We start from the raw sequence: 27,798 nt of genomic DNA, 5'->3' as shown, positions 1-27,798 counted from the left end.
TTTATTGTTGAGAAATGAGTTTTTCATATATTCTGGGCATTAGACCCTTATCATATGTATGTGATTTACAATTTTTTTTTCATCTGTGGGTTATCATTCCACTTTCTGATAGTGGCCTTTACAAGTCAAAAGATTTTATTTTGTGGAAGTTGATCTATCTATTATTATTTTTTGGTGTCCTATCCAAAACCCATTGCCTACCCCAAGGTGATGAGTCTTTACAACTGTTTTCTTTTAAGAGTTTTATAGTTCTAGATCTTTTATTGTTAGTTCATTTTTTTTGTATGGTATGTGGTAGGGGTCAACTTATTCTTTGAATGTGGATAGCCAGTTGTCCCACCACCTTTGTTGAAAATACGACCCTTGCCCCTGTTGAATTGTCATGGCACCCTTCCAAAAAAATGACCATAAAGGTATGAGTTTATTTTTGGACTCTCAATTATATTCCATTGATCTACCTGTCTTAATACTGAAAAGATAGCTTACACAAATTCTTAGATCAAATGGGAAAAAATACATCTTCAGCTCCTTTTACTAATCATTGTCTATCACATCATCCACCTGTGCAAGTGTCTGGCTGAAGATCTAGCTAGCGAGTTTCCATCTTCTCTGATGTCTAGCAAACCAACAGGTATTGCACCCCCCCCCCTTTGTAACACATAGATATGAAACTCACTAAAATTCTTAATTTAGATGTTTTAAAAATAATGCTCTTTCATATTCATTATCCATTTATGAGTCAAGACGAAATTGTGAGGCAGGTGGGTGGGTTCACAGATTTGCCAAAGGTCGGTTGTCTAGGGAGGTGAGGGCATAGTCCCTTCAACAAACCCAGTACATATTTGTTGAATGAGCACATTATGGTGTGCCAGGAACTATGCTAGGCTTCGGTGAATTAGAGATAATAAACTACAGCCCTACCCTCCAAGGTCATCTAATGGTGAGAAAACAGGGAGCAGACACATGACCACACAAGACAAGGTAAGTCTCGTAAAATGAACAACAGTTAAAGGGTATCAAAGGAAAGAAATTACATCCAAACAGAATACTCAGGAAAAGCTATTTCTCAGGATAGAGGCAAAGAGGAATGAGGATTTTGACAGAAATAGCACTTCCAGGAGGGACTTATCAAAGAGAACAAAAAAAGAAGTCGGGGAAACCTGGTGTGGATTAGGGAACAAAGAGTAGACCTTCTGTAATTTGGCCCGAGGTTGCGATGCATTTTGGAAACCAGTAGGAAGTGAAGCACGGGGTAATTTGGGATTACACAGGATGGACGAGCACCAAGCAGAGGAGCTTATTCTTGCTTCTGTAGGCAGCAGCAGAAGCAGGAACGATGTTAGAGCCTAATAGTTGGAGGCCAGGAGGCCAGAGGAAGTGACATGTGGCCCAAGGAGCCATAACTCCAACCAGAGTTACCACAGTGGGAAGAGAAAAGAGGTGAAGGCAAAACGCATTAGGAAAGAAGGACTGACGGCTTGAAAACCTAAAGAAAAATAGAGAGAAGAACCAAGTACTTAGTGAGGGGGCCCCGACTCCAAAAAGGATGAAGAAGCTACAGGCCAATGGACAGCTTTGCTGCCGATCCCCAGCTTCAGGCTTGGGAGGACTTGACCCAGTTAGAGCCGTGGTCCCCCCAGACTATCTCTAGAAGCAAGAAGTGGGTGGTTTGAGGCTTCTTACTTCCCAGCACCCCAACAAAAGCCCGAGTTCTTTGGATGTAGAGATCTTTAATGCTCATGTTTCTTTCCTTTAAAGAAATGCCAGTAGAATCTGGCTATATATGTAAAAAGACAACAGCAGTACGGAAGTGATCAGTGACAGTCTCTGCAGCCACTACTTCCACATCTCATTTACCCCCCTTCCCCTAAAAACCCCGAACGCCCTCCCATCATCATCCTCTGCTGGGAACAAGAGCTAGGAACTTCCTTTGTGCCCTAACCAGCACTGCCAGGGTTCTAGGATTCTTAGCAACAGGTACCTCCCTGCATTGCCCAGTAGTATCCGAGGGAACTAAGAGGGAAGGAGGAACGAGAGGTGCTTTGGAGATATAGCAGTTCCTTCATTAGGACAAAGGATTTGGAGAAGCAAAAGGGTGACATCAAACAGGTCTTGGTTCCCTCATCCTCATCTCGCCGGGCCAGCTCCAGTTGGAAACGCTGGGGCAGGAGGTGCTGAAAGAAACTCTTTGTCCTATGCTCCTTTCTCATCTTGGAGGCCAGATAGACGGTGCCATGGGTCCTGCACAGGTGTTGGGGGCTCCCCAGCAGCAGTGGGAAGGTGGGCTCCAGATACATGACATCAGCCCCCAGCACCAGGTCATAGTCGCCAGGGAAGACATGCTGGTCAATCCCCCCAGGACAAAGCGCAGACCGGGGCTCGGCCTCCAGCTGGCACATGAGCCTGAATGTTGCCCTGGATCTGTTCTAGGGCCAGGAGCAGGTTAGTGATGGTAACCTCGCCCCACCCTGCAGCGCCGCCAAGATCCCCACCGTGCAGGTCCCCGCACCCAGTTCGATCACCTTCTTGTCTCAGAAATCCACATTTTGATTTTTGTAATAGTTGCACGGGCTCAGAGCCTGCAGGGTGCATAGGTACCTGCAACCAGACTAGGCCGATGCAGGCTAAGGAAAGAGGTTGGGGCCACTTCTGGCCTTGCCAGCCCCATTACAGAGGCGCCTAGCTGCCCTGGCCCCCCTTCGTCTGCCCCACCCTCATTTAGAAGAGTTTAAAAACAGGTTAACAAATTCTTTTTCCATGTTTTTAAAATGCAACCATGAGAGTTTTTAGAAGGTGTCATTATACTTTTGTAATTTTAGCAACAAAAACTGTGGGACAATGAAAACATTTTCAAGGATTCTTTTACTATATAATCTTTTCAAGTGTATTAGCTTGTTGTCTAAAGAGGACTTCATCTCCTGTGAAGCATGTACTAGGAAGTGTGAGAAATGTCAGTTCTTCAATTTGTTATTTGCTTGTGTTTACATTAGTGTCTTCTTCAGTCCACAGTTTCTTTGCAGTAAATAATTGTAAGCTATATGTCTGTTTATAAAGAGGGTGTTAGTGAAAACTACATAATATAATTTGCTGAGGTTTTTAAAAATTTCATTGGGGACTTCTGGTCAAGATGGCGGGTAGGTAAACGTGGTATCACATCCTCCCACAACCACATCAAAGTTACAACTAAACTACAGAACAACCATCATTCAAAACCACCTGAAATCGAGCTGAATGGAAGTCCTACAACTACGGAATTAAAGCAGCAGCCACATCCAGACTGGTAGGAGGGGCAGAGGCACGACACCCACGTGTGGCGGATGAAAATCAGGAGGACACCTCGGCTGGGAAGGTCCTTCCTGAGGACTGAGGGGTCCCCGTCCCACACCAGGTGCCCTGCTCAGGGTTCCAGTGCCAGGAAGAGAATCCCCATAACTTCTGGCTGGAAAAACCAGCGGGAACTGAGGCTCAGGGAGGCTGAGGCGGCTGGAGCCCCAGGCAACTCCTCTTAAAGGGCCTGCACACACGGACTTATCGGACTCACTCCCTCTAAGCTTGGAGAGGAGGCAGCTCGAGGGGCACCAGAGATGTACAGGGAAAAACTGAGCTGTTTGGCACTGGAGCGAGGGCTGGAGAGGGGGCTTTCTCCGGGATAAACGTGCTGTCAGAGGCCTTTGTTCCTTTGGTGAGCCCTTCCCTGGGGCGGCAGACAGCCACCATATCTGGGACTCCAGCAACCTGGCTCACACTGGTAGCCCTGCCCTGGTGATTCCCTGAGGCCCCGCCCCACCCAACTTTTAAACCCACCCAAGCAGTTGCCAGTTGCTTAACCATAGGATTGACCTGTCTTGGATTCTGCTTCAGGTTTTCCTAAATTCTTTCAAACAAGCAGCATCTGGTCTCAGGTAGACCCATACCACTCGTTAAGTAATACACAGAAACAAACACAGGGAGGCAGCCAAGATGAGGAGACAAAGAAACAGGTCCCAAATGAAAGAACAGAACAAAACCCCAGGAAAAGAACTAAGCAAAATGGAGATAAGCAACATAACAGATACTGAGTTCAAAATACTGCTTATAAGGATGCTCAGTGAACTTAGTGAGAACCTCAATGAACTTAGTGAGGGCCTCAAGAGCATAAAAAAGGACCAGTCAGAAATGAAGGAGGCACTAACTGAAATAAAGAATAATTTACACAGATTCAATAGTAGAGTAGGTAAAGCTAAGAAGCAAACCATCAATTTGGAATCTAAGGAAGCCAAAAATATGCAATCAGAACAGCAAAAAGAATCCAAAAAAATGAGGCTAGTGTAAGGAGCCTCTGGGACAACTTCAAGCGTGCCCACATTCGCATCTTGGGGGTGTCAGAAGGAGAAGAGAGAGAACAAGAAATCGAAAACCTATTTGAAACAATAATGGCAGAAAACTTTCCTAACTTGGTGAAGGAAACAGACATACAAGTCCAGGAAGCACAGAGAGTCCCAAACAAGATGAACCCCAAGAGGCCCACACCAAGACACATCATCATCAAAATGCAAATGGTTCAAGACAAAGAGAGAATCTTAAAAGCAGCAAGTGAAAAGCAGCTAGTTACCTACAAGGGAGTTCCCATAAGGCTGTCAGCTGATTTCTCAAAAGAAACTTTGCAGGTCAGAAGGGAGTGGCAAGAAATATTCAGAGTGATGAAAACCAAGAACCTACAACCAAGATTACTCTATCCTGCAAAGCTATCATTTAGAATCCATGGCCATATAAAGACCTTCCCAGACAAGAAAAAGTTAAAGAAGTTCATCACCACCCAACCATTATTATGTGAAATGTTGAAGGGTCTTTTTGAAGAAAAAGATAAAATATATGAACAAACAAAATGGCAATGAATACATATCTATCGACAATTGAATCTACAAACAAAATGAACAGGAAGAACAGAAACATTCTCATAGATACAGAGAACATTTTGTTGGTTGCCAGATGGGAGTGGGGTTGGGGGAATAGGTGAAAAAGGTGAAGGGATTAAGAAGTGTAGATTGGTTGCTAGACAGACAAACCTCAAAGGGAAGGGGGTTGGGGAGTAGGAAGAAATAAACCAAAGAACTTATATGCCTAACCAATGGACACAGACAACAGTATGGGAAAAGGCAGGAGGGGGGCGGGAGTGGGCAGGAAGGGGTCAATGGGGGATAAATGAGGAACATCTGTAATACATTCAACAATAAATATAAAAAAATAAAAATAAAAATTTCTTTGGGTTTTTTGTCTAAATTTATTATTTCCTGATTTTTACATTTTTAGAGATAATTCTGGTATTCTTTCTTGAACTTCCTAAGCCTGGTGTTATTAATGTTTAGCCTTTTCTCCCCTTAATGTGTTTGAATTTTCCTTTAAGAGCTGCTTTTGTTGCATCTACAAGTTTGGATAGTATTTTTATTATCACTGACTTTCCAGTATTTACTAAGTTCCATATAATTTCTATGTTGATCCATAACCTATAGGTGGTTTAAAAATTCCCAGTATATAAGGGTCTTTATTTTTTGTTTTTGTTGATTTTTCGATCGTGCATTGTTGCCAGAAATAGTAATGTGCATACTACTGATTCTTGAACTTTGTTGAGGCATGTTCTGTAGCTAATACCTGGTGGATTTTGTCAATGATTGCCCAGGTTAATCAAACTACAGAGTTTAAGGGCAGTCTCCACACTTCAAAACATTCCTTACAGTGGTTCTCAACCTTCCTAATGCCGCGACCCTTTAATACAGTTCCTCATGTTGTGGTGACCCCCAACCATAAAATTATTTTCATTGCTACTTCATAACAGTAATTTTGCTACTGTTATGTCTTAGGCGACCCCTGTGAAAGGGTCATTGGACCTCCTAAAGGGGTCGCGACCCACGGGTTGAGAACCGCTGTCTACAACATGTTTAGTCATGCAGCCACGACATTTGCTCTGGTGGTGGTAGGGGAAACGTCTGTGGGGCTCACTAAGGGCTAGTCCATCCTGGGTGAGTGCCTCACTTCTAGAGCAGAGTTTGGGAGGATGCCAAATGCAGAGCTCCCACCACTTTCTCCAGTGGGGTCATCCTGGCATCAGGGTGTGGCAATGCACTCGAGTATTGTCAGCCAGAGATGCTCATCTGAGCCTCAGTGTTTGGAGTTTCATAAATTAATTTTTTATGTTCAAGGTGCACTACAGAGTTTTTATTGGTGCTCCACTGTGGAGACATGATTGAATGACTGACTGATAGACCACATGTTTGAACTATACTGTGTGACCCAAAGCCCTCCTGCTACAGGTGAAACAATTGAAGTGAAGCTTAGGAGTTAAGTCTCAGAATTTTCTCATTTCTGGAAACCTCTCTTTAGCCAACTGAATCCAACCCAAGTTTTCCTGGCTCAGGTTTTGTTCTCCCCAGAGGGTAAAAAGTCTCTTGAATTCTTAACTACCTCTCCATTTGAAGACAGATCTCTCTTTTGTGGGCCTGATCAATAATGAAACCAGATCTTTGTCAGGAAAGCCAGTCCCTGTCAAACACCTCTTAGCTTCCCGGGAAACCTAGGACGACACTTTCTCCTGGAGGCCTTTCCCGGACCCTCCACTTGAACGATTCCCTCCTCCCTTTATGCTTCATCAAATTTGGTTGCTGAGTTAGAACACAGACCAAAGTCTATTTTCCTTCTGGTTATTTCCTCTTCACTAACCGGGAGCTCCTGCTTTAGTCATCTGGTATACCTAGTACAGAGCAATAACTACTGTAGACAATGAGCTGGAACTTGGAGACACAGATGACTGCCAGGAACAAGAAAAAGACACAGTTGGCATGAATTTTATACAGGCCCAGACATTGCTATTTCTATAAAAATTCGAACTAAAATAACATGGAGGGAAAAAAAATCTTTAAATGTGTGACACAACTTAAAGAAATATTTTGAGATTGTCCAGATTCTTGAAGCTCAAGTCATAGATTCCGCAATGTATGTCTTTAAAAAATGTGTGTGTGTGTGTGTGTGTAGCTAGAAAAATATGTAGACTCATTTAAACTTACTCCCCATTCTATGGAAGGGGACCGTAAGTTCTATTATGTTTGTTAAAATATACTTGCCATATATTGTGATCATTTTTTTTTTTTAACATGTTTTGATTTTTTAGAGAGACAAGAAGGGAGAGAGAAATAGAAGCATTGATGTGAGAGAGATACATCGATCTGCTGCCTCCTGCACAGTCCCTACTGGGGATCGAGCCAGCAAGCTGGGCATGTGCCCTGACCAGAAATTGAACCAGGACCTCTTGGTCCATGGGACAACGCTCAACCCACTGAGCCACACTGGCTGGGCTGTGATCGCTTCTTATATATTAAAGGGTAATTAATTATTTTTTAATCGTTTAGACATTTAGAAGATACTGATCAAATAGGCAATGCCTGACTACATATTCAGTTTGAAATATTATTGCTGACACATTTGGTTCATAAATCTGCACAAAAACAGTGCCATAGGCTTTCACTCTCCTGCAGTGCTCTCGAAGGGAGTGAGGAGCGCATGCTGCAATGTGGATAGAAAACCTCTCCAGGGGCACTTCTGCAGTGTGTGTCTGACATCAGCTTTTTTTCTTTATTTTTAAATCTTTATTGTTGAAAGTATTACAAATGTCTCCCCCTCCCCCCCATTGATCTCCTCCACCCTGCTCTCATCCCTCTCCTGCCTTCCCCACGCTATTGTCTGTGTCCGTTGGTTGTGCACATATGCATATAAGTTCTTTGGTTTCTCTCTTCCCACCCCGCTACCCCCCATCCCTCTGAGGTTTGTCATTATGTTCCCTACTTCCATGTCTCTGGATCTATTTTGTTCATCAGTTTATTGTGTTCATTATATTCCATAAATAAGAGAGATCATATGGTACTTGTCTTTTTCGTACTGGCTTATTTCGCTTAGCATAATACTCTCCACGTCCCTTCATGTCATCTCAAAGGGTAAGAGATCTTTCTTTATTACAGCTGCATAGTATTTCATTGTATAAATGTACCACAGCTTTTTTTATCCACTCATCTGCTGACAGGCACTTGGGCTGTTTGACCCAGTGATCCCACTTCTCGGAATATATCCTAAGAAGCCTGAAACACCAATCAGAGGGAATATACGCACGCCTATGTTCATAGCAGCGCTATTTACAATAGCTGAGATCTGGAAAGAGCCCAGGCTTTCTGACTGTAGTGTAAGTGTCTGTCATTAAGCTTTCCATTGCCAAGGCACTCGCTTCCGAGACATCCATCTTGAATAGACCCATTACCAGCGTTATGACACAGTTACTAGTAAAACAGTTAGATAAGGAACCAGGCCACCCCACCATGCATGAAGTTCCTCTTTTAGAAAGTCCTGTGTAACTTAGACCACCTAAGTGACCCACTTCTCTAATCCCACGCCTTAATTCCCACTTTATGCTTTAAATTTGCCAATAAAAAGTGCATCCAAGATACCCTAGGAACCCCACACTCGAACCCTAATAAATGCAGAGCCTCAGGTCCACACTTCCTCCCTCTTTCTCTACCCAATCTTACTGCGTGGTCCTCGGGCATGCCGTGTCTTGTATTTTATCTGAGGTGTGTACTGCCGTCATGATAAGCACAATGTTCGATCCAGCTACAACACTGGCCCAGGTGTGGGGGTGGGGGGGGATGTCCATGGGGCTCACTAAGACTCTATCGTCCTGGGGGAGCACCTCAGCATTCCTGGGCAGAACATCACTGTCAGGCTGAGACTCACACAACAACTTCATTTTAAGTAATTCTGAATTTTCCCAGGTGCCCAGAAGAAGCAAATACAAATATTTTCCTAGAGAGTGTACTCTCAGGTCAGGCCTCAGGCAACTCCCACAGAAAGCATAACATATTTGGGCTCAGAATAATAATTTAAAAAATCAAGGAACATTCAAGAAAATAAGTTACCATGAATGAGAGACAGCAGAAACAACAAATGATAAAACAACCTCATAAATACTTCAGATATTAGAATCATTGCATATGTTTAATGTGCTGGCAGAAACAAGAAAAAGAAACAGCAAAAGAACAAGAAGATATAAAAATGACCACGTAGCCCTGACCAAGTGGCTCGGCTGGTTGGGGCGTCATCCCATACACCAAAAGGTTGTGGGTTCAATTGCCGGTCAGGGCACATACGTAGGTTATGGGTTTGATCCCCAGTTGGGGCATGTACAGGAAGCAACCGATCAGTGTTTCTCACATCGATGTTTCTCTCTCTCTCTCTCCCTCTCCCTTCTTCTTTCTCTAAAAATCAATAAAACATATCCTCAGGTGAAGATTACAAAATAAAACATCAGGTAGTTTTGAAAAAGAATCAAATGGAATTTTTACAACTGAAAAATATATAAATTGAAATTTAAAAGAGCAAGTGGAAGCATCATACGGCAGAGTAGCCTTATTTAGTGCTGTAACAAAGACCAGCCCAATGAAAACACCATTTCTTCCGAGCTTGCTACAGCAAGGAGTGGGTCTTCACTGCTTGAGTTTGGCAGAGACTCAAAGACAGTCAGGGAATGGCTAAGCTTGGTAGCGACAGAAATGGAAGGATTCAGGTTACCTCTGATTAGAGGTTATTGGCACAGGGAACCTGGAGGTAGGCTGACTAGAAGTGGTCGTTTTGTGTGGCTGGTTTGGGGAGCATATTTGATCTTTTCTGATTGGTCCTCAGTTGGACGCCAAAGCAAAGAAATTGGAAAGTGGGCAGTTCCCAACCAGGTCTTGACTGTTCTGGATGGATGGGTGCAGGGGTTGTCGTTTGGCTTCCTAGGCTTCTCCTATGGGTTAAAGTTGTGAACAATAAAGGGTTTTGTGATGAACCTGACTAGCTCAGAGGGGGGCACAAGGCAGGCCTGACAAGCTCAGTGAACCAAACAAAGTAATCACACAGAATGGTCTGATCGCAAATTCCTCACTGGGCGAGTCATAGCAGGTACTCACGTCCCAGGCCTATAGCTTCCTTAGCAAAGGTCAGTCTTTACCTTAATCGAGCCCTGTGCATTGTTCTTATCTATCCAGGATAACGTGCCTTTGAAGCAGTACTTTTCCTTTCTGGACCTCTCGAAGGGTACAGCCACAGGCGCCAGGGCAGGAGACCACAGAACCCCTCAGACCATCTCTTTGTGCCCTCGACTGGGAATTGAACCCATGACCCTTTGGTGCATGGGCCAATACTCTAACCACTGAGCCACACCAGCCAGGGCAAGAAGAATGTGTTTTTTTCATTCTGTGTTTTATTCAGTCCTAGAGATTATCCCACTTTGCTCTCTCCCACCTCGTTCATCTGCCACAGTGGATTTCATGCACCTTCCTTAAGCACTTGAAGGAGCTGGGGAGCTGCCATGCCCTGGAGCATTTTCTGTCTGTTGCAATTTTGCTTCTGGGAATGTCCTCAAAATTTGGCTCAGATAAACTCTCATAAGGCTTTTCTATGGGCTGCTCGTTCTTTTGTGGACAGAGTTCAATTATAATGTATGAGTGGCCATTGTCTTTTGTATATTCAGGCTCTTTCTGGCGAGAACTGATGGACTAGAAGATGATCTAAAAAAAGCCCAGAAAGCAACCCAGATTAAAATGTGGCAGGTAGCATGGAAGGGTCAATCTATGTCTTAAATTACTAGAATGAAATAAAGGAGAGAATGAGGGACAAGAAATATTTAAAGAAATAAATTTTGTCAGGATTCATGAATGACTCAGATTTATAACGTTTAATAAATTCCAAGCAACAGAAATACATGTAGATAAATATAAATAAATATTACCTATAGCCAATATAAATTAATGTATTCTTTTTGGAGTAAAAACAGTAAGAAAAGTAAAAGATTAGATAACAATAGTATGTAACCTGAAGGAGACTGTTTTGAGTCAGACATTCTAAGATACTTTTTGAAATGTATTGATTAAATTGATATTTTAAGTGTGTATGTTAAAATTCTAAGGCAGACCACCAAAATAATAGAAATTAAATATATATGCTCCAAACTGATAGGGCAGAAAAATGGAATGAGAAAAACTTTGATCAATCCAAAAGAATCAAAAAAGAGAAGGAAAACATGAAAAAAAGCAAGACAAATAGAGAGCCTATCATATGTGCAAATAATGAGAGGGGGGAAAATAAGTCAGTGATCACAGAAAAGATCCATGGCATGAACTTTTCAGTTAAACCCTTGGACTCGTAGACTGTGTAAAAAAATGAAATGCAGACATACGTTGTTTTCAAAGACATAACAAAAACAGCAGAACAGAGAAAAGTAGAAAGTAACAGAATGGATAGAAATCAGGTAAGCAAGGCCTGAGAGAAGGCTGGTGTAGCTTTGTAAATGGCACTCAAAATAGGATAAAAATTTTAAATATTGCTTATCATTTTATGTCATCATTTCATAATAAAAGGTTTATTTACCTGATAAAGGTCTCTTCAGTCTTCATATGTTAATAATTTAGCCAGCTGGTTAAAATGATTTCATTTTGTATTTTCTGTATCTTCACTCTTTCTCAGATCCAGATAACTCTTTGAGTTATTTTTGAGCAGTGACATACATTAAAAACTAAGTATTGAGAGGTGCAGATCAATGGAATAGAATTGAGAGGCCAAACAAACGCACAAAACCAACCCACATCTTTATGTTCAGGTGGCGTCTTACGGGGGCACCGCGACAGTCCAACAGGGGCGAGAATGAATTTTCAGTCACTGTGGGGGGACGACTGGCTATCCACATTCAAAGAATGAAGTTGAACCCCTACCACACATATATACAAAATGAAATAAAAGTGGATCAAGGACCTAAATGAAAGAGCGGAAACTATCAAATGAAGATCCGGAGCTTCGTGACCTTGAATTAGGCGATGGTCTTCCAGACATAACACCGAAAATATAGCCACCGAAGCCGGGCTTTGGAGTCAGATCTAACTGAATCCTGTGTCGCCTGCTGGATTTACAGTTGTAGATGTAGTGCCTTCTCTCTTTAACTCGGTTTTATCATCTGTAAAATAAACATAATACCTTCCTCACGGTGTATTATAAGAATTAATTGGCCCTGCCGGTGTGGCTCAGTGGTTGAGTGTCGACCCACGCACCAAGAGGTCTCTAGTTGGATTCCCGGTCAGGGCACATGTCCTGGTTGTGGGCCCAGGCAGCTGATCAATGTTCTCTCTCATCGGTGTTTCTATCTCTCTCTCGCTCTCCCTTCCTCTCTCTCTAAAAGCAATAAAGAAAAAAAAATCAACAAAAACTTAAAAAAAAAAAGAATTAATTGAAGTAATGTTGTTAAAGCGTTTAGCATAGTGCCTGCACATAGTAGTCACTCAGTAATAATTATTATCATCATCATCATCAATATCACAAGGAAAGACTGATTAAGAATCAGTGTGTGCCTGGTCAGTGTGGCTCAATGGTTGAGTGTCAACACATGCACCAAGAGGTAGCTAGTTCGATTCCCGGTCAGGGCACATGCCCAGGTTGTGGGCCTGATCCCCAGTGCAGAGCATGCAGGAGGCGGCCAGTCGATGTTCTCTCTCATCGATGTTTCTACCTCTCTCTTCCACTCCCTTCCTCTCTCTCTAGTATCAATAAAGAAAAAAAAAAAGAATTGGTGTACTAAGAGTATGTCCTAGCCTCTAGAGAACATCCCTCCTGGATTGTCTGAGTCTGAATTAATAGAAGCAGTTTTAACAATTCTAATTTGTAGACAACTGATCACAATACATCATTCTTGTCTGTAGCTACACAATCCATTCTGCCCTGTCTCTGTGAGATCCATCGCGAAATAACCAATTTGCCTCTATCTGCACATTCATTTCGATATTTCTATGTTGTAGGCAAGAATGATCCTGGAATATGCAGGGTAAATAGTTTGTGGGTAAATTGTTGTATACTTTAAGTAGGTAAATTGTATGGTATGTGAACTATATCTTAATGAAGCCAAAAAAAATATTTTCTTGCCCTGGCCGATGTGCCTCATTTGGTTGAGCGTTGTCCTGTGCAGCAAAAGGTGACTAGTTCTATTTCCATTCAGGGCACATACCCGGGTTGCAGCTCCATCCCTGGTCAGGGTGCAATGAGAGGCAATTCTTTGATGTTTTTTCCTCTCTCCCTCTCTAAAATCAATAAAAACATATACAGTAAAAAAAAAAAAAAAAAAAAATTTCCCTCCAATCTCTATTCTGGTGGTTGTAGGTCCAATCTGGTGTGATCCCGTGAAAGAACCCACACAGAAGCATTTCAGGCCACCCTCCTGAAACTGGAGCCAGGCCACAGCAGGTCCCTGGGAGGACCCACAGGTACTTGTTGCAGAGTGCCTAGGGACATCTAGTTGACCCCGAAGGCATGAGGCAGAAGATCAGAGAACATTCCACACAGGAGAAAATAGATAACAGTCTCAGGTGGGTCCCAGACTGGGTTCTAGACCAAATAAGACTTAGTAACTTTCAAAGAAGGTAATTTAAAATGTAGAGGCCTGAGCCGTGGCCCGTTTGGCTCAGCAGTAGAGCGTTGGCCCGCGGACCAATGAGTCGCGGGTTTGATTTTGGCCAAGGGCATGTACCTCAGTTGCAGTTCATCCCAGCCCTGGTCCGGGTCATGTGGGAGGCAGCCAGTTGATGTGTCCCTCTCACACTGATGTTTCTTTCTCTCCCTCCTCTCCCTCTCTCTCCCTCCCACTCTGTCTGAAGAGAAATAGAAAAATAACCTCAGGTGAGAGGATTAAAAAATAAAATAAAATAAAATGTGGGGGCCTAAGGAGCAGGGCCACAGTAGAGGTTTCTTTTGCCCCAGCATAAAAGCAAGTACCACTACCAAGAAAATGTTTCTTTCAAAAACACTTGCTGCACCTTTAATGCTGTTCAGGTGCAATTCTTCCCTTTGGAATTTCTGTGCTACAAAAGCCTCATCTTCTCTGATCCTCTGAGTTGCTCACCTGCACAGCTTCAGCCTCCCGGTTGCAGGCTCTAGGTCTAGGTTTTTTACCTCTGCAAATCCTCTTTCTAGATTCCCAAAACAGATTGCATGAAACACATGAAACAGATTGCATTTTCCTAGAAGATCTTCTTCCTTGCCTGTATTATTCCTATTTCGAGGAAGTGTTTTTACATCTGTTGTAAAATACCAGTCACGCCTCCTTTTCTATCAGCCCGAGGCAAATGCTACTCTCTTGACGAGCAATTTGGTTGCCTTCCAGCCCCCAAGGCTCCGCGCAGCGTTCTCCGCGGACGTGTTCCCACTGCCAGACGAGACTGTCTTCTTTGGCACCAAACGGATTTTGCAATAACTCACACTGCTTTCCCCCACTACTCTCTAGAGATCCAATTCTTCTAGCGGGGAGGGTGAGTACATTTCTGACCTGCGACCCTCGTCTCCTCCCACACCCATGCTGGATTAATATTTCTCCCGGCTCCCTGCTTCCATGCCTTTGATCATGTTCTTGCCTGCACTTGGAATTTCCTCTTCATCACTCATGTCTCCTCAAAGAAAGAGGAGCATCAGTTTAATCACAAGGTGGAGTTAAAATACCACATTTTTGAAAGTGAGATTGTAGCCTTTCAGAAGCAACTCAGGAAAGAATCGCGAGTTCCTCCACGTGTCCGTCAAGATTTCCAGCTTTTCTCGGGATCCCTGCCTCAGGCTGGCGCGCAGAAATGGGAGGGAACACAGCTTTTGGAACCAGCCACCCACCGAACTTGGTGGCAAAGTACTTTTAAAAAGGCAGAGATTATACATGGAAGGATGTGGGGGAAAAGGGGGGGGGGGACACCACCTTTTCCAAGACACGTGTTTTGAACATTCCTGCAGGTAGGACTGGCGGAGCCACAATTGGCCTTCGTGGGCCTTCTCCCACCAAAATGCATTTTCACGGCCCCAACATTGTCTTTTTTTTTTTTCCTGGTATGAGGGAAAAATGTGAAACATTTCTTCAATTCTAGATTTTTGTTTCTTCTGATTTTAAAAGAAACTAAAAGTTTAGTGGACCTCTAAGAGTATCCTGGGTTCTAGGGATTGTGCCTAATGGGTAGTCAGCTTTGAGACTGTATCTTACAATGTAGCATAAAGAGGTAGTTTGGGCCCTGGCTGGTTTGGCTCAGCGGTTAGAGCATCAGCCTGCAGACCAGAGTCCTGGGTTCGGTTCCTGCTAAGGGCACGTACCTTGGTTGCAGTTTGTCCCTGGCCTTGGTTTGGGTCGTCGTGTGGGTGGCAGCCAGTCAGTGTGTCTCTCTCACCCCACTCCCACTCTACCTGAAGATAAATGTAAAAAAAAAAAAAAGAGAGAGGTAGTTTGGTATGGTGGTTAAGAGTGGCAATCCTGCCCAACCAGTGTGGCTCAGTGGATTGAACATCATCCCTTGGACTGAGAGGTCGCGGTTCCATTCCTGGTCAGGGCACATGCTGGGTTGCCCACCTGATCCCCAGTAAGGGGCGTGCAGGAGGCAGCTAATCAGTGTTTCTCTCTCACATTGATGTTTCTTTCTCCCTTCCTCTCTCTCTAAAAAAAATCAATAAAATACATTTTTCTTTAAAAAAACAGTAGCAATCCTGGAGCCTCGCTGTTTGGGTTTGAATTCTGGCTCTGTCCTCTAGCTGTGTGACCTCAGGGAGTTATTTAATGTCTTGGTGACTGTTTCCTCATTCTGAAAAATAGGGATAATGCTATCATACAGTTACTGGGTTGTGGTACGGTTAAATGAGCTAATATGTGCTAAGACCAATGATTGATACATAGCTCTGTATGGGTTAGCTATTATGATGATTAATTTCTGTCAGTAATAGGTGCATAACAACGTATTAACTGAGACTATAAATATTTTTCTTATGCCAAAATGTTATTTTTAACAGCATCAAACCACCTTCAAAGAAATGTTAAATCTGGACATAATCATTTCTGTTTTTGAGAAACAGGAAACGAAAACGAAACCTTCTGGGAGATGAGGCAAACTCTCGATAATAAACGAATGCAACTTTGTCTACACAGTCTCAAAATCACAAACCTTTTCAGCTGCAAGCGTGTCAAAGGCCGCCCAGCGTTCAACACGGAGAAAAGTATCCTCTCCATGACACAGCTCGCCGAGCACTTTCAGGAACATGGAGCTGAATCTTCCATCCAGCCTCCAATTCCGCCATTAATCAGGCCAAGTCTGAGAATGTTCTTCCATAGACACTGACTAAGAGATTGCCTCCCTGCAACTTCCATCCACCCTCCTCCTTCTGCCCCTTTAAGGCTACTTAGAACCAGGCCATTTCTCCTCAGGCATCAAGCTCCCAAGTACTTTTAGATGGAGGGCAAGTAGTCTTTTGTCTTCTGCAATCTAAGACAGTATCCATTTTTTCACCCATGCTCTAGGGGCTATGACTTACAAACTCTTTGCCAACCTGATCTTTCTCCACAGGGCACGATCGAATGCCACCCTTAATACTTGGCTCCCCGATGTGAACATGACACCCCAGCTCTGCTCTGACCGGGCACAGAACCCAGAGACTGCCTTTCTATGTTAATAGAAATAGAGATTTAAATGGTTTGAAATGTTTTGATAGTTGCACTATATTGTTGGCTTTTATTAAATTGGCGATTAACTAAACTCTCGAGGTTCTTTTATACAAAAAAATTATCAGCCCAGGTTTTCTCCATCCTTTACTTCCACAATCCATTTTATAAACCTGATTGTAGGACTTAAGCTTAGTATGCTTTTAGCTCAGTGTTTTAGCCTGTTAAACCTTGATTTCCTTTCAGTAATCACATTTGTTTTCCCACCCATCCTTTTACCATCCCAAAACGGACAAGTGTACTTTTTCTGACTTTATGTAAGTCACTTACATATATCTTGCCTAGGACAAGGTCATACCACTCACTTAATGGGCTGCTTCTGGGTTGATATATTTTTTGGATATGGTTACTCAACCAATTTTCAACGTCCTCATTACCATCTTTTAACTAGATATCATTATCTTAGCTACAGTGTGATCACAAATTATAACAGGCCAATTCAAATCAACAGTTAGTTGGTCTAAACCAGTAATTTGCAAGTCGGAGTGCCCTTCAGAATCGCCTCCCTTAAAATACAGATTCTGAGGCCGCACCCTAGAGACTCCGAGTAATAGGTTCTAAGTGGGTTCTGAGACTTAGTCATTTTAAAAAGCACCCTGGTCTCTCTGCTCTGGCTAGAACCTGGGAACCAAGTGCTCTTGTTAATCAGAGTGTGGGCTGTGCAGAAGCACCTGGGAGCTGCTTGGAAAGGCAGACTCGACTCTCCTAGCTCCGCCCATGAATCCAGAACCTACACTTGAACGAGACTGCCAGGTGATCTCTAGGCACATCCAGGTTTGAGGAGTACTATCTAACAAGTCCCACACATTAGCTCTCTAATTACTCAAGAAGAAGGAGACGGAAAGAGAGAGGGCTGGAGGAAAGAGAGAGGGGACATCCGCCTTCCGCGTTTATTTGAAATTTGGACTTGGGCCCATTATTCACCTGTCCGCCTCACTTTCTTTTTCTACCAGGTGGGCATGGTAACCACGCCTCTCTCACAGGGGTGTTGTAAGGATTCAATCAGTTAATACACATGAAACACTGGGAACAGTCCCTGCACACAGTAAGCTCTGTGTATCTGCTCTGGGTTGAATTGTGTCCCCCAAAAGATCGATTGAAGTCCTAATCCTTGGTACCTGTGAGTGTGAATAGGGTTCTTGCAGGCATGATCAAGCTAAGATGAGGTCCTTAGGTGGGTGCTAATCCAGTGCGGACAGGAAAGTGCCGTGCGCTGGGAGAGGCAGAGACTGGAGGTACGCTGAGGCTCCACGGCCGCCCCTGGAACCTGGGGAGGGACGCCGAGGGATCCCCTACAGGTTCAGAGGGAACGTGGCTGTCCGACACCTTGATTTCAGACTTCTGGCCACCAGAACTGTGAGATTACATTTTCTGTTGTTTTAAGCCACCCGGTCTGCGGTGCTTTGTTACAGTACAGGCACACTCGGAGATACTGTGGGATCCGTTCTAGACCACTGCAGTACGGTGAGTATCACCATAAAGCAGGCTATAATCTTTTTTGCTGACAGAAGATCTTGCCTTGTGATTTGTTGTTTGCTTAATTTTTTCTTTATTGGTGTTAGAGAGAGAGGAAGCGAGAGGGGGAGAGAGAGAAACATCGATGAGCGAGAACATTGATTGGCCGCCTCCTGCACGCCCCTCACTGGGGATCTGGCCCATAACCCCGGGCACATGCCCTGACCGGGAATCGAACTAGTGACCTCTTGGTTCATGGGTCAACGCTCAGCCAGTGAGCCACACCTGCCAGGCTTGCCTTGTGATTTGTTAAAAAAAGTGCAACATCTGTGGAGCGCAATCAAGCAAAGTGCAATGAAATGAAGTGCGCCTGTGTCTTAGATGTAGTTATTGTGGTTGTTACCATGTGCTAGCACTGGGCTGAGCACTGGGGAGACTGTGGTGAACAAGACCCCGTCTCTGCTCCAGGAAGATTACAGCCTGGAACCAGCTGTGCCTGGAAGGGAGTATGAATGGCATGGTTCTCAGGGGGCCGTTCAGAGGAGGACCGCAGGGAGAGCAGTGGGAAGGGACTAAGCAGTGTTGAGGGTCTGGAAAGACTTCCCAGGGGAGGTATGGTCTCTGCTTAGGGACGGGTAAGGTCAGGTAGGTAAAAAGGCTCATGTACTATTCCAGGCAGAGGAACAGTATTTGAAGACCCCTGAAATGACCAGTAACATCTCTGATGTCACATCTGCCATTTCTTTCAGCCTTTATCTGTAGGATGTCTGGAGATGAGAGAAAGATTTCCTTTACACAGCCAGGTGTCCTTATTTTTCCTGACCATCTAGAGCGACATTTCTCCTCTTTATAGTGAGTACTCTTCACATTTCATTTGAAGACTCTTGTTGGAAAGAAGACTGCAAGACTGTTGCAGCCACTGTGGAAAACAGTATGGAGTTTCCTCATAAAATTAAAAATGAAACTACCATGTGACCCAGGGATCTCATTTTGGGGAATATATCCTAAGAATCCTAAGAAACACCAATCAGAAAGAATAAATTCACCCCTATGTTCATAGCAGTGTTTTTATAATAGCTAAGAGCTGGAAACAGCCCAAGTGCCCATCAATAGATGAGTGGATAAAAAAGCTGTGGTACATGTATACAATGGAATACGATGCAGCTGTAAAAAAAAAAAAAAGGATCTCTTATCCTTTGAGACAGCATGGAGGGAACTGGAGAGTATTATGCTAAGTGAAATAAGCCATTCAGAGAAAGACAAATATCACATGATCTCACTTTTATGTGAATCTAATGAACAAAATAAACTGATGAACAAAATAGATCCAGAGACATGGACACATGGAACAGACTGAGGAATCTCAGAGGGAAGGGGTGGGGGGTGGGGGTGGAGGGTGGGAAGAGATTAACCAAAGAACTTATACGCATATATGCATAAACCATGGACATAGACAATAGTGTGGTGAAGGCTAGGAGCGGAGGGAGGTGGGAGCAGGGTGGAAGAGATCAATGGGGAAAAGGGGGTGACATCAGTAATACTTTCAACAATAAAGATACATTAAAGAAAACATTTTAAAAAATAAAGAAGACTGCACAATGGTACTTGGGTGATCCTGTCACACACACACCCTCTAGAACTTTCTTGTTCTCTCTCTTGTTCCAGCATTGTACTGACATGGTCCTTCTGTTCGCTTTAGCATTTTCATGTTATCTGAGTTACAGTCTTCTTGGTCTTTTTCACATAGGGTATGTCAGTCTGGGATTTGTCCTTAATTACGTAACACATCTTGCCTCTTCTAGGTTTCTGTTGTGCATGTTCTTTCAAATATGTTTCCTTGTCAGAAAACTACCGATTTGACCTTTTTTTTCTTCTTCTTCTTTAAAGCTATCAAGAAAATTGCTTTCATTCTTCTTGAACTCATTTGCAGTTTTATTTGTGGTATTTTTATTTTTAGAACTTTCCATCCCTGTTAAACATATTATTATTCTCTTTAGGGGCTTCTAACCATGAATTCATATCTGTCTTCTCTATGAACTGTTAAAGTTTGTTTACCTAAAGATGGAGATCTATTTGTTCATTCAATTAATATTTATTAAGCATCTACCATATGACAGGCACATAGATCATTGAACAAAACTATGATTCACACCCTGTAGGGCTACCATCCATTGAAGATTTGTGTTTGATTGGCTCATGTATTCTGTTTTCTTTTTTTTTTTTTTTTTTTTTTAATCCTCACCAGAGGACATTTTTCCATTTTTTGTTCAGGTAGAGTGGGAGGGAGAGAGAGGAACAGAGAGAGAGAGAAACATCGATGTGAAAGGAACACATCGAGTGGCTGCCACCCGCACAACCGACCAGGGCCGGGGACAAACTGCAACCGAGGCACGCGCCCTTAGCGGGAACCGAACCCGGGTCTCTCAGGACCGCAGGCCGACGCTCTAACCGCTGAACCAAACCGGCCAGGGCCTGTTTTCTTTTGTTTGTTTGTTTTTTTAAGATTATGATCCCTAAGATGGCACAGAGTCATGTCAGAATCCTGACAGCAAAGAAACACAATAATGTAATGGTGTCACTGAGGAGAGTCTAATGAAGAGACCGTTACAAAGTGTGGACAGGGTTAAGAGCAGTCGAGGGCTAGCAACGACAGGACGCCGTTACCACTCCTGGGTCTGAAGGCCAAGGAGAGAGCTGTAGCTGAAGGTCAGGGTGAGCCAACTGGACCGATGGAAGCCAGTACCAACGCGTAGCCTGGCAGTGAGGGGTGAAGGCAATAAGAACCTGTGATGGCTCATTTTATACATCAACTTGGCTAGGCCAGAGTACCCAGTCTGGGGTCATAAAATTATGCTGCTATGAAGGTATGTTTTACATGTCATAAACATTAAAATCAGTAGACTGTAAGTGAAGCAGGTTACCCTCCATAATGTGGGTGGGCCTTATCCAATCAGTTGAGGGCCTTAATAGGAGAAATGACTGAGGTTTTCTCAGGAGGAAGGAATTCTGCCTCCAGACTGCTTTTGGACTCAAGATTGTAACAACTCTCCCCTGGTCTCTAGCCTACAGGCCTGTCCTGCAAATCAAATGAGGCTATTCCTTAAAATCTCTCTCTCTCTCATATATATAGGTACATATATAGAACTACATACATATATAATTACATACCTGCATGCATATATGTGTATATGACTACATAAACACACTCTCCTATTGGTTCTGTTTCCCTAACAAAGCCTAAATAGTACAGTACCTAATTGCTCCTCCCACCCTTTGGTTTTCTGCCAGTGCTCACCAAATGCAGGCAAGCTGGCGGAAAGGAACCCATGAATGCTGCCCGCAGGGGTCAGCCTCCTGGACACAGAGTAGGGAGCAGAGGGTGGATCTGAAAGGTCAATTCAAAACTATCCAACAGCAATGGTTACTTCCCCACAGAGAGGTATTTTATTTTTATTTTATTTTATTATTATTTTTTTTATCCTCACCCGAGGACATTTTTCCATTTTTTGTACAGATAGAGTGGGAGGGAGAGAGAGGAAGAGAGAGGGAAACATCGATGTGAAAGGGACACATCGAGTGGCTGCCACCCGCACAACCAACCATGGCCGGGGACAAACTGCAACCGAGGTACATGCCCTTAGCGGGAACCCGGATCTCTCAGGACCGCAGGCAGAGGCTCCAACCGCTGAGCCAAATTGGCCAGCCAGAGAGGCATTTTAAAGCCCACATCTGGCCATGCTGCTGATGGCTTGAGACCGTCCGCTGGCTCCCAATCACTCCTGGAGCAAAGCTGAAGCTTCTGGCCCCCAGGCTGGCCACATCTTTTGCAACCTCAGCCCTTCCTTTCTCACCAGCCTCATCTCCTGCGTCTCCCCTGCCATCCACTTTACGTTTCCGTGGTAATTCCCTGAAGCACTCGTAATTCCCTACGCCGAGCAGGTTTTTTCATGCTGCGGTGCCTCTGTACACACCTCTCCATCTGCCTGGGCTGCCCTTTGTCCCCCGTCCACATTCGAAGTCTTGCTTTTCCTGCCAAATCCAGCGCACGTGTCACACGCCTTATGAAGTCTGTGAAGTCTATTCTATTTGCTCAGCCCCAGAGTCCCCCCAGCTTTCTTCTCTGTTCACCTCGGTGTGCTATTCAGAATTCACTGATTACACAGAATTAAGGTATTTATTATAGAAGTTTGCCTTCTCCACTGCACCATCAGCGCCACGTGGACAGAGGTGGGTGTGATCCTTCCCGTATCCCAGCATCCAGCTCACAGCCTGACCTGCGAGAGGTGCTGAGCACAAGCGACCATGAGAGAGGTTCTGGGGGTGCAGAGGGACTCTCTGTTTAGAACAGCTTCAAATGGCAGCTCTCGTGTTTTTTTTTTAAACACATACATTCTGAATATACCTGCATTTCTGTACATCAAACATTTTGAGACAGGCTAGGAAATGTAGAGTGGATTTATTTATCGACAAGTATCTGAAGTCAACCTCATACCAAGTACCCACGGTGTGTAATGAAACACAGAGCGATATTCTTCGGCGGCGTCTGGCAGAGTGAAGTGCATAAAAAGCAGTCTAACAGTTGGACAAGGCCCTCTTGGTTCATCTCGTCCCGAGGTCCCAGCACCAAGTCAAGCTGTTCTACAGACCTTTTCAAGATGATTTTGTCGGGAGCACAGTAGAGATTCGTTTCATGGAGTTCTGTGAAGGGAAGGATGCACTTGTGTGTTTTGGGGGAGCAGGAAGGAAAACCATAAACACGTTTATGTAGTCCAGTTGTTTTACTACAACCTTATTCATATTCCCTTGACATAAACTATAATGTTCAATTACATATTGGTTTCTGGAATGTCTCTAAGCATAACATGGAATTTCTCACTGTCGGTAAGTACTCAAAGGCTGTATTTCAAACCGAAGTGCATTGCAGATGCCATCCCACCCACCAAGGGCCTCTTTCTGGTTGCTTAGGAAGGCTGGGATCAAGAACAGAATGGCTCATGCGGTAGTCTCCCCTTTTCCATGGGGGATACATTCCAAGACCCTCAGTGGGTGCCTGAAACCTGGGATAGTACCAGACCCTATATATATAAATATATCGTATGTTTTATTTTTTAAAATTTATTTTTCTTTATTGATTTTAGATAGAGAGGAAGAAAGAGGGAGAGAGAGATAGAAGCATCAATGAGAGAAAACATCAACTGGCTGCCTCTTGCATGACCCCCACTGGGGATCAGGCCCACAACCTGGGCATGTGCCCTGACAGGGAATCAAACTGGTGACCTCCTGGTGCATGGGTCAATGCTCAACCACTGAGCCTCACCAGCCGGGCTATATATTATGTTTTTTTCTATACATACATACTTATGATAAAGTTCAATTTATGAATTAGGCCCAGTAAGAAATCCACAGAAACAACTAATAAAAAGAACAGCTATAACAATATACTGTAATAAAAATTATGTGATGTGGTCTCTCAAATACTTTATTGTATGGTGGTACTCCCTCTTCTTCTTGTGATGATGTGAGATGCCACATTGTTTGCGTGATGAGATGAAGTGAGGTGAGTGAGACGTGATTAAGTAAAACGTACGTGAACACAAGCACTGTGATCCCACGACAGTCAGTCTGATAGTGGCGATGCAGCTGGGTGACTAACAGGAGGGTGGCTCATACAGCATGGAGACACTGGACAAAGGGATGATTCACGTCCTGGGCAAGACGGAGCAGGGTGGCTCGAGATTTCAGCACACTCCTCAAATAAGCATGCAAAATAAATTACTTGTTTCTGGAATTTTTCATTTAATATTTTTGCACTGCAGTTGACTGAATAATATACAGAAAGTGAAATTACAAATAAAGGGGGGACTATTTTATAAAAACATAATGAAGGAGACTAACTCAATGAAACATGGTCCTGTTGGATGAGTAAACGTTGTGCCATTTCACATAGTTTAATGAATGAGAAATGCTACTCCACAGACATTGACTTGGTAATGTACATGTGCAAGGCACAGAGCTGATTGATGAGAGGAAGCTCCAGGAGACATGTTTCTGCGTCATGAATCTGCGTGTTATCCTTGCGCAGGGACGCTGCTGATCTTCTCTGTATCATTCCGGTTTTAGCGTATGTGCTGCCAATGTGAGCACTAGACGTGTTTCTGCCCTCAGGGAGCCCACAGGGACATCCGGCACCTCACAGTCAACTGTAACTTAAACCAGAGAGATTTGCTGGGATAAGCTCAAAAGCTTTGCAGAGGGAGTGACATTTGAGCCTTGAGAAATGGTAGGGTTTCAACGGGTAGAGATGGGGGAGAAGGTCATTCTTGGAAATTGAAACAAGGTAGGTGAGGCGTAGAAAGGATTGTGTGCGGGGTTCCCTCAATGAATGCTGGCCATGTCTACAGCATTAGATGTATTGGGACAGGTGACTAGGGGGAGATAAGGTTCTAGTGTGCATTGGGAGCCACATCTTAAGGGACTTGAATACCTCAATAAAAAATTGTAGCCCAACCAGTGTGGTTCACTGGTTGAGCGACGACCCGTGCACCAGGGAGTCACCGGATCGATTCCCGGTTGGGACACATGCCCAGGTTGTGGGCCCGATCCCCAGTGGGGGCATACAGGAGGTGGCCAATTGATGTTCTTTCTCATCGATGTTTCTGTCTCTCTCTCCCTCTCCCCTCCTCTCTCTAAAATCAATAAAGAAAAAAATTTTAAAAAGAAAGTAACTGTAGTCAGGAAGCGGTAGGGAGCCATGAAAAGGTTTGGGCAAGGATGTGGCATGATCTGATTTGTGCTTGAGGTCACTGACCCTGGGGCAGGCAGTGTCATGGATGGATTTAAAGAAGGAAAGATTGAATAACTCTCTTCATGTTTATAACTTTTTTTTTCAATACCTTATGGCTTAGACTTATAGCATGATACATATTAACATCACCATCTTCTCTCAGAAGACAGACTTCCTGTCTCAATGAAACTATTCCCTCCCCTTCTCATTACAAAGAGAATCCCTACAATTATAATATCTTAACTTCTTGTATGCAACTGACTTGAGATTTTGCCCCTTCTAGTAAAAAATGTACTGTGAAATATTTACCTTTTTGGCTTAAAATTGAAATATGAGCTTTTATTTTAAAATACATGAACTCTTTTTTAAAATTATTTTTATTAATTTATTTTTGTTACAGATGTGTCTCCTTTTTGCCCCCTTGACACCCTCCTCCCCATCCCCCCTGCTCCATCCCCAGATTTCTCATCTATGTCCATTGGTTATGCATACATGCATATAAGTTCTGTGGTTTATCTCCCCCCCCCCCCAACACCGCCTCTTCTGAGGTTTGTCAGTCTGTACCCTACCTCTATGTCTCTGGGTCAATTTTGTTCATCAATTTGTTTAGTTCATTATATTCCACAAATAAGTGAGATCATGTGATATTTGTCTTTCTCTGCTTGGCTTGTTTCACTTAGCATAATACTCTCCAGGTCCCTCCATGTCATCTCAAAGGATAAGAGATCTTTCTTTCTTACAGCTGCATAGTATTCCATTGTGTACATGTACCACAGCTTTTTTATCCATTCATCTACTGATGGACACTAGGGTTGTTTCCAGATCTCAGCCATTGTAATTAGTGCTGCTATGAACATAGGGGTACATATATTCTTTCTGATTGGTGTTTCAGGTTTCTTAGGGTATATTCCTAGAAGTGGGATCACTGGGTCAAATGGTAGTTTAATTTTTAACTTTTTGAGGTAACATCATATTGTTTTCCATAGTGGCTGCACCAGACTGCATTCCCACCAGCAGTGTATTAGAGTCCCCTTTTCTCCACACCCTAGCCAACACTTGTTGTTTGATGATTTGTTGATGGTGGCCATTCTGACAGGTGTGAAGTGATACCTCATAGTTGTTTTAATTGTGAACTCTTTGATCTAGCAATTTCATGGATGGAAATTTGCCTGAAGGAAGTAATCAGGATGGCCACAAAGATTTATCTGTAAGGAATTTATCTCAGTATTGCATATAATAACAAAAAATTTGAAGCAACCTAAGCATCCAGGAGGAGATTGGGTAAATAGTTATGCAGCCAAATAAATATTTTTGAGGAATGTCTAGTAACATGGGTAGATGTTATAATATAGTGTTGAGTTTAAGAAGCATATTAAAAAACAATATGATTCCATTTTTGTAAAAAAAAAAAAAAAAAAAAGTTAAGGAATTTATGGAGAAAGATTGCAAGGGTATTGACCAACATTGTAACAGTGGATATCATTGGTTGATGAGTGAGCATTACGGGTGACTCCTATTTTATTCTTTGGCCTTTCTTATATTTTCTACAATGAATATGTATAATCTTTGGTTATAAGGAAAAAATGCTATTTAAAAATTGCTTTCACGCTAGAGGGGTTCAGAACCATTCCTAGCTACTTCTCATCTCTTGGATGAGTCTGGGTCTCAAAGTCTCTATTTGAATGAGAGTAATTGTTCAGATAAGCTCTAAGATTCTTTACAACTCTAAGGTATCTCACCACATTATCTGCGCCTTTCCTGTCCCCCCCACACCGGGTACTTACCTTGGCAGAGCACCCATCATAAGGTAACTAACTCTCAGCTCTGTGTCTGTCTCTCCCCAAAGGACTGGCGCACCTCCGAGAAAGGAACAATCTCTTATCTCCTCTATTTGTCAGGAGCATTCTGGTTTCAAGTGACAAATATATTACTCAAACTGACTTAAATAACAACAACAAAAAGAAATTATTATCAGTTCCTAGCACTTAAAAAGTCCAGGGGTAGATCTATTTCTGAAATAGCTGGACCCAGTATTCAAATGATGGTATCCAGAATCCGTCTCTCAGCTCTACTTTATTTTCTGTTGGCCTCCTCGTCAGGTACTGACAGCCTCACATTCTCACAGCTTCAGCCTCCATTGGAGGGAGCTCTTCATCTTCTGGATAGTCCCATGGGAGTCCCAGATTGCTTTTCTTTTAGACCCATGCACAACGCTGTGGTCAGGAACTTAGAATACACCAAGTACCCCTCGGGTACCTACGCTTGGTGGTGGTCCTGGGGGATAGGGTGCAAGGCTAGCCTCTTTTGAAGGATCCCAGTCAACCAAGAGTAGGGATTGAGTGGTTTTCCAAAGGAAAATCAAGATGTCACTAAGAAAGGGGGAAATGGATTCTGGGCAAGGAAAAGTGACAGTTATACCTCTATGCATACCTCCAGCACCTTGCACTATGCCTACCATCAACGGAGTAAGGAGCCAGTAATAAAGCTTGTAGAATGAATGAAGGATCACTGCCACTTTTTCTCCCCACAGAGAAACTTAAATCTCACCCAGTTCTGATCACCCAGCTATACTCCTGACTCATGTTTTCTCTGACTGTAAATTCTGGATCCCACAGTTTTTCAAATAATTGGCTTAATCTTAGCTACTCATAGAAATTTGAAACTTTTTAATGAAGCTATTTTCCTCTTTAGCCTTTATTACGCATTCATTGTCTTAGAGTCAAGTACATTTCTATTGGATTAATATAATATGAGCAGGGCCATTGTAACTCTAAGTTCCAATCCAGGCACTGTCGTGAACTGATTTACACTTTGTCCTTAAAAGATTGTTTGAACATTTCTTTCACTAGTGTGTGGGAAATAGTCCAATTCAAATATGGGCTACTTTACTTAATGATTGCAAAACTCTTTTTCCAGAAAAGAAAAACAAAACAAAACCAAGAGCATCAGTAATTCTATGACTCACCACTCAGCTTTACTACAAGGGAAATACTGGTTTGTTGTTGTT

The 27,798-nt window shown here is 43.2% G+C and overlaps 1 non-coding gene and 1 pseudogene across 1 annotated transcript; both read right to left on the bottom strand.

Annotated features, from left to right (window-relative positions):
• Nucleotides 1-1,967: 1,967 nt before the first annotated feature.
• LOC118632724 lies at nt 1,968-16,094 on the bottom strand (annotated as a pseudogene).
• Nucleotides 16,095-24,044: 7,950 nt separating this feature from the next.
• LOC118632873 lies at nt 24,045-24,151 on the bottom strand. Its single transcript, XR_004960120.1, has one exon. It is a non-coding gene; the product is annotated as a U6 spliceosomal RNA (small nuclear RNA).
• Between the last annotated feature and the right edge of the window lie 3,647 nt (nt 24,152-27,798).

This window comes from Molossus molossus, unplaced genomic scaffold (genome assembly GCF_014108415.1).
Source record: "Molossus molossus isolate mMolMol1 unplaced genomic scaffold, mMolMol1.p scaffold_m16_p_17, whole genome shotgun sequence".
NCBI classification, from domain to species: Eukaryota; Metazoa; Chordata; class Mammalia; order Chiroptera; family Molossidae; genus Molossus; species Molossus molossus.
This window is presented reverse-complemented; position numbering and strand designations above follow the sequence as displayed.